This window comes from Chrysemys picta, chromosome 1 (assembly GCF_011386835.1).
Source record: "Chrysemys picta bellii isolate R12L10 chromosome 1, ASM1138683v2, whole genome shotgun sequence".
In the NCBI taxonomy this organism is placed as follows: domain Eukaryota; kingdom Metazoa; phylum Chordata; order Testudines; family Emydidae; genus Chrysemys; species Chrysemys picta.
In genome coordinates, this window is record NC_088791.1 from 179,639,765 (window position 1) to 179,655,074 (window position 15,310).

Consider the following 15,310-nt stretch of genomic DNA (forward strand, 5'->3'; position numbering starts at 1 on the left):
CTGACTGGCAGGGGTTCCAGGCACTGCTCTGCCTCTATGGACCGTAGACCTCGCAAGGAGAGCGTGCCCTGTCGAGACCGGGACAGATGGCAGTGGAGGTCCTTGTCTCTGAGAGGCTACTGTAGCCCTTCGCAGTATGGGCATTGACACCATTCCCGTTCTTCGTCTCACTCGAGGTCCCCACCGCGGCACTGCTCCCGCAGCCCCAGGCATTGATCGCTGGCACCTCGCCATCGTGGATCTGCCCGTCGCAGCCAGTCATGGACCAGCTGCTACCAGCGGTACTCCTGCTCCTCCACACCAGGGTCACAGTCTCGTAATTGTTACTGTTCCCGATGCTACCGCTCGTCCCGGGATAGCGGCAGATTATATGCCAGCCTGGCCTCCCTTCGCTGTCATCAGTCAATGGGCCAGGCTAGTCAGGCTGAACAGCCTACTCTGCTGGTGCCACAGTAAGTGCAGTGACACCGGGCTCCTTTGCCGGCACCATGTGTACCAATGGGCCCATGGCCCCCGACGCAGCCCCCAGTGGTGGCTCACTCAGTGGCCGGCGCCTCGGAGAGACCATCGGCATCCCTTTCTCAACCTCCCAGGAAGGAGTCGGTGAAGTGTTCATCCCCAGTTCCGCGCCCGGAGGGGGACCAAGTGATAGGACCTGTGGCACCAGTGGGGATGCAGAGTACTGCACTCCCATCCTCATCCTCCCTGGATGAGGCGATCATGGCCCCTTCTCCGCCTGTCCTGCAGGAGGACTCTAAAGCCCACCAGGAACTGTTGAAAAGGGTGGCATCAAGCCTCAACCTTCAAGTTGAGGAGGTGGAGGAACCCTTGGACTCCCTCTTCAATGTCCTCTCAGCTTCGGCAGCGGGCTGGGTGGCTCGCCTACTCCATGAAGGGATGGCAAAGATTTCAAACACCTTGTGGCAAACCCTGGCTTCCTTGCCCCCCATCTCTAAGAGGGCAGAACGGAATACCTGTATACCCACTCTGCCCCCAACTCCCTTGTGGTCAAGTCCCTCAACCATAGGGAGAGGCAGCCTCGGATGCAGCAGATACGGCTGCAAGGTCTATAGCCTCTTCGGTGTCCATGAGGAGAGCATCGTGGCTCCTGCTGTCTGGGTTGTCCAGCGAGGCGCAGAACTCCTTACAGGACCTCCCGTTTGATGGCAAGGCCCTGTTTGCGGAACAGATGGACACAAAATTACACAGCCTGAAAGATTTCCGCACAACACTAAAGACCCTTGGCCTCTATGCCCCGGACCCAGCCAGGACCAAGTTTAAACCACAGCAGGTTTCCACCCAGGCCAACCCACTCTAAATGCGAACCCCCTTATAAAAAGTCAAGGGACTATAAAAAAACACCTGCAACAACAATCCTGGTCTGCGCCCCAACCTGGGCCCTCCAAGGATAAACAGGCGGGAAAGCATCAGTTTTGACGTGACGCCTTAGGGCAACTTACCAGTTCATACCAGCGATCCACCTGCAATACAGCTTCCCTTCTACAACTGGTTGTGTGCTTTTCTCCTGGAGTGGTCGTGGCTGACCTCGGACCGATGGGTCCTCAACAGTGTCTCCCGGGGCTACACCCTCCAGTTTACCTCTACCCCACCCACCCACCCTCCATTCCCTTCCCTCCTCAGGGACCCCTCTCACGAGACCTGCTTGAGCAGGAGGTGAGGCGGCTCCTTGGCCTAGAAGCAGTGGAGGTGGTACCAGCGGAGTTCAGACACAAGGTGTTTTACTCCCGCTACTTCCTTATCCCGAAGGCCAAAGGGGGGCTTAGGCCCATCCTGGACCTGCGAGGCCTACATGCTAAAGCTCAAGTTTCAGATGGTCTCTCTGGCTTCCATCATCCCCTCCCTGGATCCCGGGGACTGGTACGCCACCCTCGATCTGCAGGACGCGTACTTCCATATTCATATATTCGAGGAACACAGGCGTTTCCTCCGTTTCACAGTTAGGCATGAGCACTACCAATTTACTGTCCTCCAATTTGGCTTGTCCACTGCTACCAGGGTATTCACAAAGTGTATGTCTGTGGTAGCGGCCTACCTCAGATGTCGGGGGGGTCCAGGTCTTTCCCTATCTCGACGACTGGCTGGTCAAGGGCAGCTCCCGGTCACAGGTGTGGGATCACATGGCACTCCTCCTGTCCACATGCGCCACTCTGGGCCTGTTGGTAAACGACACCAAGTCCACATTAGTCCTGGTGCAGCACATAGACTTCATTGGGGCAATTGTGGACACTGTCTGCCAGGGTCTCCCTCCCACTGGACAGGTTCGAAGCCCTAAGGGAGCTCATCAGCACAGTCCCAAAGTTCCCCGTGACCGCAGCCAGAGCATGCCTCTAGCTCCTGGGTCATATGTCGGCGTGCACGTATGTGGTTCACCACGCCAGACTCAGGATGCCACCCCTCCAGCTCTGGTTGGCCTCGGTATTCTCCCAATCCAGAGACAGGATGGACAAAGTCCTCATTGTGCCCGAACCAGTGATTGCCTCTCTGCAATGGTGATCCTCCCTGGGGAACATGCTCCAAGGGGTCCTGTTGAGGGGTCGACCACTGTCCGTGGAACTGGTATCCAATGCATCAGACCTGGGAGGGGGAACCCCTGTGGGGAACGTTCAGACCCAAGGTCTGTGGTCCACGCAGGACCTTGCCTTGCATATAAACGTCAAGGAGCTCAGGGCGGTCCGTCTGGCATGCGTGGCCTTCCACTCACACCTGGAGGGTAGAGTGGTCAGGTTTCTCATGGACAACATGGCCTCAGTGTTCTACATCAACAGGCAAGGTGTGGCCCATTCCTCAGCCTTCTGCCAGGAAGCCCTCAGGCTGTGGGACTTCTGCATAGCCCACGATATTTGCCTGGAAGCCCACCATTTACCGGGCGCCCAGAATTCTCGGATGGATCGCCTAAGCCAAGACTTCTCCTCTCAGCACAAGTGGTTGCTACACCCAGAGGTGGTGCACAGGAATTTCCAAATGTGGGGCACTCCTCAGGTGGACCTGTTCGTGACACGGCAGAGCCACTGGTGTCTCCGTTTCTGCTCCGGGGGGGTTGGGTGTGGGCATCATCTCCGATGCCTTCCTTCTCTCCTGGTCGGGCCAGCTTTTCTATGCCTTTCCCCCAATCCCACTGATTGGCAAGGTCTTAGAAAAGATAAAAACGGACAGGACCCGGGTCCTCCTGATTGCCCCGGGATGGCCCAGGTAACATTGGTATGGGACTCTCCCGAGCCTGGCAGTCACCCAGCCACGGCCTGGACCTGCTATCCCAGGACCAAGGCTGCCTCCTCCACCCCAGTCTAGAAGCACTCCACCTCACAGCGTGGCTGCTCAATGTTCAGGCCGGGAGGAGAGGACTTGCTTGGAAGAGGTTCAGCACATCCTTCTGGAAAACAGAGGGCCCTCCACACGTTGGGCCTACCTAGCGAAGTGGTCTCAGTTTTCCTGGTGGGCAGCTGATCGGGGCATTTTGCCTGTGGCTGCTCCGATTCAGCATATTTTAGACTACCTCCTTCACCTGAGAGCCCAAGGCCTAACACCCTCATTCGTCAAGGTGCACTTGGCAGCCATATCGGCCTTCCGCCCACTGGTGCAGGGCCACACAGTGTTCTCCCATGCCATGACTGGCCACTTCCTTAAGGGTTTGGATCGTCTCTTCCCATATGTTAGGCCCCCAGTCCCGCAGTGGGACCTGAACTTGGTGCTGACCAGGTTGATGGGTCCCTCATTTGAACCACTAGCTACATGCTCCTGGTCGCACCTCTGATGGAAGGTAGCCTTCCTGGTGGTGATCACATCTGCTAGACGGGTCTCAGAGCTCCGGGCCCTGACCTCTGAACCCCAGTACATGATGTTCCATAAGGTCCAGCTCCGACCACATCCTTTGTTCCTCCCCAAGGTGATCTCCACCTACCATATGGGTCAGGACATTTTCCTGCTGGTGCTCTGTCCCAAACCCCACGCATCCAGTGCAGAGTGCTGTCTCACATGCTGGATGTGAGATGGGCTCTGGCTTTTTACCTGGAATGTACAAAACCGTTCAGGAAGTCCTCGCATGAGAGGCCGGCCCATCTCCACTTAGAGGCTCTCCAACTGGATTACCTCGTGTATTCGTATCTGTTACGACCTGGCGGGAGTCCCCCCACCGTCGATTGTGAGGACGCACTCGACTAGGGCGCAAGCCTCATCACCTGCATTTCTGGCCCATGGCCCCATCCAAGACATTTGTAGGGCTGCCACATGGTCTTCAGTTCACACGTTCGCCTTGCATTATGCAATCATCTCCCAAACTAGGGAGGACACCAGGTTCGGCAGGGCTGTACTCTGTTCCGAGTGTCTGTGAACTCCTACCCACCTCCAACAGATATAGTTTGGAATCACTTATTATGGAATGCACATGAGCAATCACTCGAAGAACAAAAGACAGTTACCTTTTCTGTAACTGGTGTTCTTCGAGAAGTGTTGCTCATGTCCATTCCACATCCTGCCCTCCTTCCCCTCTGTCGGAGTTGTTTGGCAAGAAGGAACTGAGGGTGGGGGGAGCGTGCAGCGCCTCTTTTACCGCCCCATTATGGCGCCACTCCAGGGGTCGCTACGGGCACTCCCCTATGGGTACTGCTAGGGGAAAAACTTCCAGCACTGGTGCACGTGGCAAGCACGCACAACTATTGTGGAATGGACATGAGCAACACATCTCAAAGAACACTAGTTATGGAAAAGATCACTATCTTTTCCCTACCGCACAGAGAAAGTCCCAGATTCACCAATGTGCCTTGGGTCTACTTGCACAGAGTCCCTATCTGATTGGGGGCCCCAACTACCAGATTTTGGTGGGCAGAATGGCAACCTGGCACACTGGGTTGCAACACCGCTCAAGTTTGGCCTGGCTGCCCCGATGTCATGATGTGGGGGAGGGCACTGGGCCAAATTTGAATCTGGGTGTGTGGATGGAGGCAATTTCTATAGTGCACAGGACCTCAAAATTCTTTAACCCAGCCACTGTATAGGGATGTTGTGAAGATAAATGCATTAAAGATTATGAAGGGTTCTGATACTTTGGTAAAAGTGGAATGTATAATTACCTCAAATATATAAGTAGGTAGGAAAAGATGAGAAATGTATTCAATAAAATTATTCCATAAATTGTTTCTCAAGCCTCTTGAAGTGCTTTAAAGAATAATTTTGCTGAGTCTGTAAGAGACTTTGGAGCTTTTTCCGGAGATTGTCTGAACAGTCGACCATTGAATGGAACCTAAAGTAGATTACAGTACAAAGCACAGCCTGTGTCTGGGGTTCTGGCACCATGATACAAAATACCAGAGTACTGGAGAGGAGGAAGCAAGCTGTGATTCAGGCTTTGTCTCAGGCAGCATTACAAATGGAGGACAGAGCTGTCCTGATAGTGCAAAGCTGGCTTCTGAGCTCTCTTTCAGTTTTTTTTCTTAGAAAGGGTTTTTCCAGGGTGAGGGATAATGATAATCTGGTGATGCTGTGCCCTCCTTTGTTGCAACTGAAAGGCTGTCAATGAGCATTCTCAACCTCACAACATATTTCAGTAACACATATAGCAATACTTCATAACTTCACATACAGTGATAGCACATACAATCCAACAGTATATTAATGTTCAACAAATCCAGACTTTTAAAATGATATCTCATAAGGTATACTTTGTACAAAACATATCATAATTATATGAAAGTAGTAAATATGGGGGTTCCAGGATGCTACTTTGAGGTACAGAGTTCACACAACCACCTCCCATATTTTTGAACCATTTCTTTACAGTAGGACTGTTTTCCGTTTTTCAGCGGGAGGCTACCAGTCACCTAGTGGCTACTAGCAGATAAGAGATTAATTCTTCATTTCCTTTTGCATGATCATTTCCACTAGAAAGGCTCAGGAGGATTACCCAAGGATCATGTGGTAATAAATATTCAATAATTTTTAATATGGGATTATGAATTGCATTCCAGTACTCTTTTATGGCTGGACATGTCCACCATATATGCATGAATCTCCTCTTTCTTCACTATTATGTTTAACCTGTCTGGTGTGAGGTACCATTGAAACTATACCTTAAAGAAATTTTGTTTTATTGTGCTTGTGATGGGGTGTACCAACCCCATACTGGCAATGCAGGGGTTAACCAACTGCTTCAGGTCCAAGAGGCCACACCCCCATACCTCTGCTGGGCATGCTCCCATAGGAGGGAGCATATAAAAGGAAGCAGCTCAGTTCAGTCTGGGCTGGCTGAGGAGGGGAATGGTTGAATACTGCAGGCTCCTGCTTAGAAGCCACCAGGGCTCCAGACTGCCAAGACCAAGCACCCTGACTATGCCATGGGAAACCAGTTGATCATGAGGACCAAAGGGGATGACAAGCCAGTACCAGCCAAGGAGATACCAGAGCTGGAACAAAGGGCAAGAAGCAACCCAGGAGACATGCTGGGGGGATATGGATACTTGAGCCCTGTAACAGGGTAACTGGTTTCAAGGGGCCCCAGGTCGGAATCTGGTGGAGTGGGGTCAGTCCAAGTTCCACTAACCTCTCTGCACTTGCCACCAGGCAATACTGCCACCAGAAGAAGTGGCCCCATAGACTCTTGCTGCTGGGTGATACTGCTGGCAAGGGAGGCAGCCCCCTAAGACTCTCGACACTGGGCGACCCAGCCACCAGGAGAGGTGCCCCCCCCAAGTCTCTCGGTGTTCAGCAACACTGCAGCCATGAGGGGCAACCCCATATACTCTTGCCCATGGGGCAATACAGCTGCTGAAGTAAGTGGCCCCTTTTTGGACTCTCACTGCTGCGCAATGCTGATGATGATGTAAGGACCCTCCTTGGACGCCTGCAGACCCCTCGACAGTACTACAAAGTAAGATTGCTGGTTCTTTCTTCCAGATCAAACCCCACTACTCTGGAGTAATTTGTTTGTCCAGGTCCTTTTCCCAGCATGTTGTATATGGACAACTTTTGTGAGGAAAATTGTCTGCAAATATTGATATTAATTAGTTACTTTTTGTTTCTTAATTGCTTCTATTAAAGTTAGCTTTCTCTAAAACAGATTTTCTAGAAGGTTGTGAAACATAACACCTAACTTGAAAATGCTGTTACCAGGGGAGAATGGGTCAGCTGAAGGTACTTTTGATCTGTAAATAAGGCTATGTCTACACTAGAGACTTTACAGTAGCACAGCTGTACCGATGCAGCTGTGCCGCTGTAAGATCTCCTGTGTACCGCACTATGCTGATGGGAGACAACTCTCCCGTCGATATAATTAAACCACCCCCAACAAGTGGCAGTAGCTATGTCAGCAGAGGAGCATCTCCCACTGACATAACACTGTCCACAACGGCGCTTCTGTTGCCTTAACTTATGTCATTCAGAGAGGTGCACCCTGGCAACATAAGTTATACCGACGAAAGTGCTAGTGTAGACATAAACTTTTCTAACTTTTCTAGGCTATTTGCTGAATAGCTGGCCAACCATTTGTATTCCATGGCTCTCCCGATCTTTGACGTTCTCTGTTTCTTGATTTGGGTTAAGACTTGGATTGTTTACAATGAGCGTCATTGGTGAGGGAAAAGAAATTATTTTATGTCTAGCTCTATCTCACACCCATAGAGTAGCCTTCAATAAAGGATGTGTGTGAATTTCTGGCGGATGTGATTTTTTTGTTTTTAAATCCATGGTAGTGTAGCAATGTTTACACTGCAACAATTTTCTTATTCTTGTTTGTTTGGGTTAGAACACTACTGCTTCTAGTTGACTGGCTTGATAGTACTGTGGAATATTGAGAACAGTTAATGGGTCTGTACAAAGTATCTGCATTCACTCTTGGTCTTTCCTATTCTATATTTTATTCTCTCTATTTTCCTATCTCTATTATCCTCTATTTTATTCTATATACATTCTAACACCCTCTGTATTCCTGCTATGGTTTTATCTGAGATGATTACAGGAAGAGTTTGAAACAATAAAGATTTCCTTGGCAAAATGTTCACTTTGGCTGTGTCTGTTCTCACCGAAGAAACAACACAATTCCTTTTTAAAAACATGAATTAATCTATGTGAGGGTTATCTGGCAAAAAAGTGTTTCATGTGCATGTACTTTTCTCAATACTTTTTTTTCCCCTTCTGCTGATTTTCAGGCTTCAATCTGTTTTGGTATCAGGACATGAAATCTGATTTTTAACTCTATGGACCCCAAAAGCTTAGGAAAATTACTCAAAGTATATTCAACTTCACATCATCTAAAATAACTCTTAATACCATGCAGTGTTTTAGATCATAGCATTTCCATAAAAGAGGCAGTAACAAAGGTTAATTTATTTGTAACACCGAATTCCTAAGTAGTATGTCTCCTTTTTGCTCAGTTTCCCTCTTGGACAATTCCTCTCCTTGATAGTTGTAGACTGTAATTATATAGCCACATAAGTCATTTTTGGCCAACTATGTGTATTTAGTTTTTTTTAATTTTTCCTTGTAAGTCACTTGCTCAGAGTAAGTGCACAAAATATTAAATAACATGAATATGTCTCTGTTCTTTGTGCTGGGTAACTTATGTGGTTCTGAAGCAGTATCAGATTTTTCCCATCTATTTTTTGGTAGCACTGAGCAATGTATGGACAGTTTTCCTGTGGTAGATCTGATGCTCTTGACTTCTGAAACCTCCTGAGAGGATCCATGCAGATCATGGTAGAAAAAAAACTTCTTCTAGCTTTTACGAACAGGGGAAATGAGGATTTTCAAAGATTGAGTATATATTTGGCTCTAAGCACGAGCCTATTGCCTGTCATGCTGACCAATATTATCTCATTGTTTCTTTGTGCTCCCCATCAGTCTGTCTGTAATGTATTCACCTGTTTCACTTGTCTTATACCTAGATTGTAAGCTCTTTAGAGCAGACATTTTTTTGTTTTAATTGTACAATGCCTAGCACAATGGAGTCCTGGTTTATGCCTGAATCTCCTATATGCGATTGCAATACAGTTAATAAATAATAACATTCCACTGGGATGAAATGTGTAAAACAAAGGCACATTTCATGTAAAAGGTGAAGCTGGCAGATTATCTGATTTCAGTGCCCACCACCCACCTGAAATGTGTGTTGTGGGCAGAGGGGAGGGGTGTAAAGATCCACTGATTGACATTTTGTGATTTTTTTTTTCCTTATTTTGCTCTAAACAAGAAGCAGCTTTTATCAGGGGAAATAATTAGATTTCATGAAAGATGCAGAAAATATAAAAAAATGATGCAAATGAAAAGCCTTTTTGTTTGCATCAAATGGGGAAAAAATTCACTTTGAAAATATTTTTATCTAATTGGTGAACCTGTGCATCATTTGGCCATGAAAAATTGCAGAAAACAAGAAATCACATATATATTTCACATAGCTCTAATGAAGTTCACATGTTTGGGGGTAGGGGCGGAAAGAAACACTTTGCAGTTTTCATTTGTGTCTGGGTGTTCAGCTTAGGTTATAAGTTACGGGAAGGATAGTGAGATACAAATAGTTTGATGTTCCTATGCTTTCGGCAAAATATAAATGCTTTGTCTTAAAAGAACCCAAAGAAATGCATAGTTAATGAATCACTACTTGAAAAGTATTGTTGCAAAATGTCTTGGGCCCTGAAGGTTATCAGATAAAAACTATGGGAAGTGAGGGGTTTATATAACAAACGATTTCAGGTGATGATCCCTCACTCTTTATATAGGGACATTTTTACTCAGTTCAAAGGTGACTCAGTACTTTTGTATAACTTATCTCTTCTTTTCAGCTAGCTGAGTGCTCCTGCTGCTGGGCACGGAAGAAATCTCTGCAAGAGCACAGCTGTTCATGGAAGGATTAAGGTAACACAGAATGATTTAGGGTCTTTGCTGTAAAAGAGAAGTTCATTTGTCATATTAAAGGAATTCAGAGCAGAACTTAATTCTGTTAATAAAATATCTTCTTGCTGAAAACCTAGTTTAGGCTTTTCGTGCATATGGTACCATTTATTAATCTATAACATTAGACTGCCATATATATATCAATTTTTAGATTATTTTTCTACAATGCTTGAAGAGTTTTGGCTGCAAAATGGAAAGTAAATCCAAAATATTCATCAATTATCCATCAGCATCAAGGCAGAATCAGACTGCGTTTTGAGAGAGCATGTCAAATACAGTATCTATAGTCTTTGACCAATCCTTGGTCAAATTAAATTCTACACAGGGACTTGGGTTCAAAGTTCTTGATTTGAATAAAATACCCACATTCTCACTCTCAGCTGGGTAATAGCTAAGCCTGAGAAGTTTCAGTATGCATGATAGACCCATCTTTTAAATACACACACGTGTATGTATGCTGGTCATCGTTAAAAACTTGTCATTTCCATTAGATACTTCAGTGTGTGCACTATTCTCTATACTTCATAGCAAGCTGAACTGAAATTCTGAGGCATTTACATTTTAAAAACAAATATCAAAAATTAGTACAATTAGCCAGTGGCCCAGGTGTTGATTTTGATATTGAATTCAATTTATCATTGCTGTCTTCACATTTTCAACATTTGATATGCCATAGATGTTTGTCCTGACAGTACCTAGCTGCATTGTATACCTTGTAGGGAAAAAAGCTGGAGAATCTGGTGGCTGGGGCTTTTGGCACCTGGGGAAATGATGGAGGCAGTTATCAGTTGTCAAGTTATTAATTCTGTATGGGCACCCACTGATGCAGAGAGAATCGGTAGTAGTCAGGGCTGCAGTGAATGTAAGTAGGTGGCCTTCATAGAAAAGAATAAAGAGTCCCAGATGCATCTTGGATCAGACATCATGTAAGACATATTTGCATTTAACTCCTAAAAATCCAAATAAAACCCCATCAATTGGAAATCTAAGATTCTTCTTTTTTTTCTGCGTAGCTCTTTGCTCTGCTTTTATGGATCTTCATAACAGAGTTGACATTTACCCCCTCCTTCACCTCTTTAAGTAGTTAATGGAACCGCAGCTCTTTGACACGCCTGTAATTCTTCTTATTTGAACTTTTTAACTCAGTGCCAGTCTTTGAACCACTAATGACTACAACTCAGCTGATTCTTTAGGATTTTTTCTGATCCATGTGGACACCTGGCTCCAGAGATGATTTGCTTGTGGTAATCCTAGGCTCATTTTGAGTTTTGTACACCTTGTGCTGAAGCATTTGGTACTGGCCACTGGTACCACCAGAAACAGTAGAATGGATTGACCATTGGTCTGTCCTGATGAGGCAGGTCTTAAATTCTTAATTACTGAAACATTCTAGAAAAACAGCTGATTTTTTTTTTTAAATCTCACAAGTTCACTCTGTGAACTTTTTCTTACCACACACTTGTAAGATATGTGAATGAATTAGCTTGAAACTGTGATACCTCTTAAGCCACATGTGGTTGTCCATAACCTGGGGGTGGCTCTCTTCTCAGTCGTATGTTATCCCTCCATAGATACGGCAGCTGACTCAGAATAAAATGTGAAAAATTAAAACAATCATTTAGAGATACTTGGAAAGAAATGGGTCAATTGTGTATATGTGATGGAAGCCAGCTAATGTAAGTGAAAGCTTTTGCTTTGATGCTTTAGCTCATTTGTGAAATAGCTGTTTTGATATCTGCATAAATTATGATAAACACATAGCTGATGGCCAATATTTTTTTTAAATGGAAGCCTAAATTTAGGACCCCAAGTCCATAGTTAGGCACCTAAATAAGTGACCTGATTTCCAAAAGTAGTGAGCACTGAGTAGCTCTTCTGGAGGAACTGCTAAGTGCTCAGCACACGTGAGAATATCAGACCTCTTATCTAACTTTAGGCAACCATTTTTGAAAACTTAAACTGTGCTATTAGTGTGCCCTCACTCCCTTCAAAGGCTGAATATGATTGCTACTACGGGCTTGGCTACACTTGCGAGTTGGAATGCATTAAAGCAGCCCCACGCGTCCTAGCTCACTACCCATCCACACTGGGAAGGCATGTAGAGTGCGCTGACTCCAGGGCTAGAGCGCTCCTGGTACTCCACCTCAATGAGAAGATGAACGCTTGGTGTACCTTGGCTGAAATGCCTGGGCGTCAGTGTGAACGAGGTGTTGCATTACTGCGCTCTGATCAGCCTCCAGAAACGTCCCATAATCCCCTTAAGTCAAGTGACCACTCTTGTCATTGTTTTGGAATTGCTGCAGGAATGTGGATATGCCCTTTGAAAGCTCCATTTCTGACAGCCGGCTGCTTATCTGCTCCGAGACAAAGCAACCATTACTGTGGAATGCTGTGTGTGAGAGAGAGGTGGGGGTGAGGGGGGGGTCGTCTGCTGTCTGAACTTACAAGACAGCATGCTGACATGCTCTCAGCCCCCTAAAAACCCACTCTCTCTCCCCCCACATATACACAACACACTCCCTGTCACTCCACCCCATTTGAAAAGCACGTTGCAGTCACTTACATGCTGGGATATCTACCACAATGCACTGCTCTCTGTGGCCGCTGCAAGAGCTGCTAATGTGGCCACACTAGTGTGCTTGCTTCTGTCAGTGTGGACAGATTGCAGCGCTTTCCCTACTGCGCTCTACGAAAGCTGGTTTAACCATGGTGTAGCCATGCCCTAGGTGAGAATTTTAATGGTTACTTTTGAACACCAGCTATTCATTTGCAAGTCCTTTAAAGATTCTGATTTGCCTGTTGGTCTGCTTACATCTCCTAAAAAAAAAAAAAGCCTCCTTTTAGAACTACATACCTCCCAGGAAAAATCTGAAGAACCACTCCCACACCTAATAATTTGAGCTCTAACCTCATCATCCTGCTGCCTGTCTTCCACATCTTATTTGATCTATATTTTTCTGCAGCATTCATAAATAATTGAAATTGTTGCTGCTTTTTTAACAGTACGGTACCAATCAAAAAGCTTAAGGGAAGGGAAACATGAAATAGCACAGAATAGTTGCTCATCTGAAAAGAAATCCAGTTTCAGTTCCTAAAGATTTAATGAACCCTAACATAGATATTTCATTAATTTTTTTCTTCTCCTTTTGTCTGTGCTTTTGGTTCTTCTTAAACAGTACATGATCTAAATATTTGCTGTTTGTAAGCACTGCAATATTTGCATTCTTTTTCACTTCTGTATTTTATCATGTGCAGTGATACATAGTGCCTCTTGTTAAATTTCTGCCATCAAATTGAAAGGAAGGTTGAATTGATCTCCCTGTCTCTGGTGGGTTTAGGCTTGATGTAGCTCAAAGGTTTGGAAAAGAGTAGCTAGTAAAAAAGCAAATTACTACTTTGACTACAACAATATAGCTGGTCAAAGATAATCATTTGCCAATTCTGATTCTGAAAGAGTAACAGAATATTCAGAGAATACAGCCAAGCATCGTAGTTTGGAAGCCAAGTTTGACTCCCACCGGAATCAATGGGAGCTGCTGCATGAACAAGTTGTGAAAATTTAAGTGCCTGAATATGGACTTAGAATCCTAACTTTAAGCATTCAGTTTTGAAAAATTGGCCAAGAGAAATCAAGTTAGTGTTATTGCAGCATAATTCACTTGGAGTATATGGAAAGTCTTTTATGAGTCCACAGCAGATGGCACTGCTGAGACATAGGTTATTGTCTTCCTCAATATGCAACTATAGCTCTATGCAAAATACACCAGAACAGAACTTCACATCCAGTTGTAAACTAGAAAAGAGATGTAATAAAGAGTGGATTTTTACTAAATGTGTGTATCTTTAAATAGTTATACGGCAGTTAGGGAAAAGTAGGTCAAGTGCCACGCAGCTCAATAAAGAAAGGATGATAGTTTCTGTGTGTTAAATTTTAAATTTCAGGATGCTCTTAAGTGATCAGAATGAACTTTTTATTAAAGCTATAGTATATAAAACTGGTTAATTATCATAGCTACATGAATTGTGAGTTTCATTAATTCATTCTTCAGAGATGATATTGCATATAAAATATAGAAAAGCAATAAAAGAATGCTAGGTTAGTATACAAAAAGCATATTCTTTACATACCTCATGAAAAATAGCAATCACATTCTTTTTAGCTTTTCAAATGACTTTTTTTCCCCAGTTCCTTTGCCAGAGTGACAGTACTGGAAACTGAAGTCTTCTCTTTGTCCCCAGAATAGGCTAAAATCAATGGCTGATGGCTTTGCAGGTTTATCCATACTCTGATTATCATTGTATCTCCAAAACAGGGTTGAGGCACATCTTCTACAGAGTATTGCTCAGTCTTTATGTATATCCTACATTTGGCTTTTTTGCTAGATCCCCGTGGGATTGATCGCTGCCTGCCGATCCGGCCAGTAGTGAAGACAGACGATCTTTCCAGTCCCACTGAGAGGAGGCAGAAGGCTGAAAATACTGGAGATGAACAGCTGGTTATGCAACTGGTATGAAGCTTGAAGGTTTAGGTTTTGTGTAATGTTGGGCCACTTTTCAGTGGATGAGAGGGCTGACTGCACCTCAAAAATAGGGGAGCTAATCTTCTGCATTGGAGACTAGCTGGAGCAAGCAGGAGGGCATTAAACTAACAAGAGGAGGATGCTAAAGGGACAAATATGTGTACAGATGCTTAAACCTATTACTCATACTCTGGATGTCATGAACACGTTAGCCTTCGGTGGTATGTGAAGAGAAGAAAATGTTCAGTTTTCTATACCAATATTCAGAATCTGAGTAATAAGCAAAAAGAATTGAAAATTTTCATAGATTAGAAGAATTTGATATAATTGACATTACTGAAACCTGTTGGGACTACTTGCTTGGAAATGAAATATTTTTGACAGGTAATTATTAGAGCAGGTCAAAAAAATCTGTTTTATTTCTACACAAAATTTTGAACAAAACACTTTCATTAAAGCTATTTTGGCAAAACCATTCAAAGTCAAATTAAAATGTTCATTTCATTTTATTTGCAATTGAAATGCTCCTTTTGTTACCAAAAGAGGGGGAATTGGTGGGGGGTAATTTTGTGGTGGTTTTCTTTTCTTTTTTTTTTTTTTTTTTTTTTAACTTCCCCCTTTTTTTCCCACTACTAAAGGAGGAAAAAGTTGAAAATAGAGAGTGGGCAAAAACAAAACAAGATTTCTCCCACCATCTCTCTGTTTTTATCTTTTTTCCTCCTTTAGCAGTGTAAAAAAGGGAGAGAGAATGGAAAAGGAAAAAAAAAACAGGGTCTCCCCCCCCCATTTTCTTTCACATTTTTTTCTTCTTTCCACTTGAAAAACAGGGAAAACATTTTTAAAAAGATGAAAGGGTTACCACACCTTTTAAAAAATTGCTTCCACATTTTTTA

At 44.7% G+C, this 15,310-nt stretch overlaps 1 long non-coding RNA gene across 1 annotated transcript; it reads right to left on the minus strand.

Annotated features, from left to right (window-relative positions):
• Positions 1–9,974: 9,974 nt before the first annotated feature.
• On the minus strand, positions 9,975–14,448 carry LOC135983901 (uncharacterized). Its single transcript, XR_010601727.1, has 2 exons — positions 14,026–14,448; positions 9,975–11,477 (listed from the first exon to the last, which is right to left on the minus strand). It is a non-coding gene; the product is annotated as an uncharacterized LOC135983901 (long non-coding RNA).
• Between the last annotated feature and the right edge of the window lie 862 nt (positions 14,449–15,310).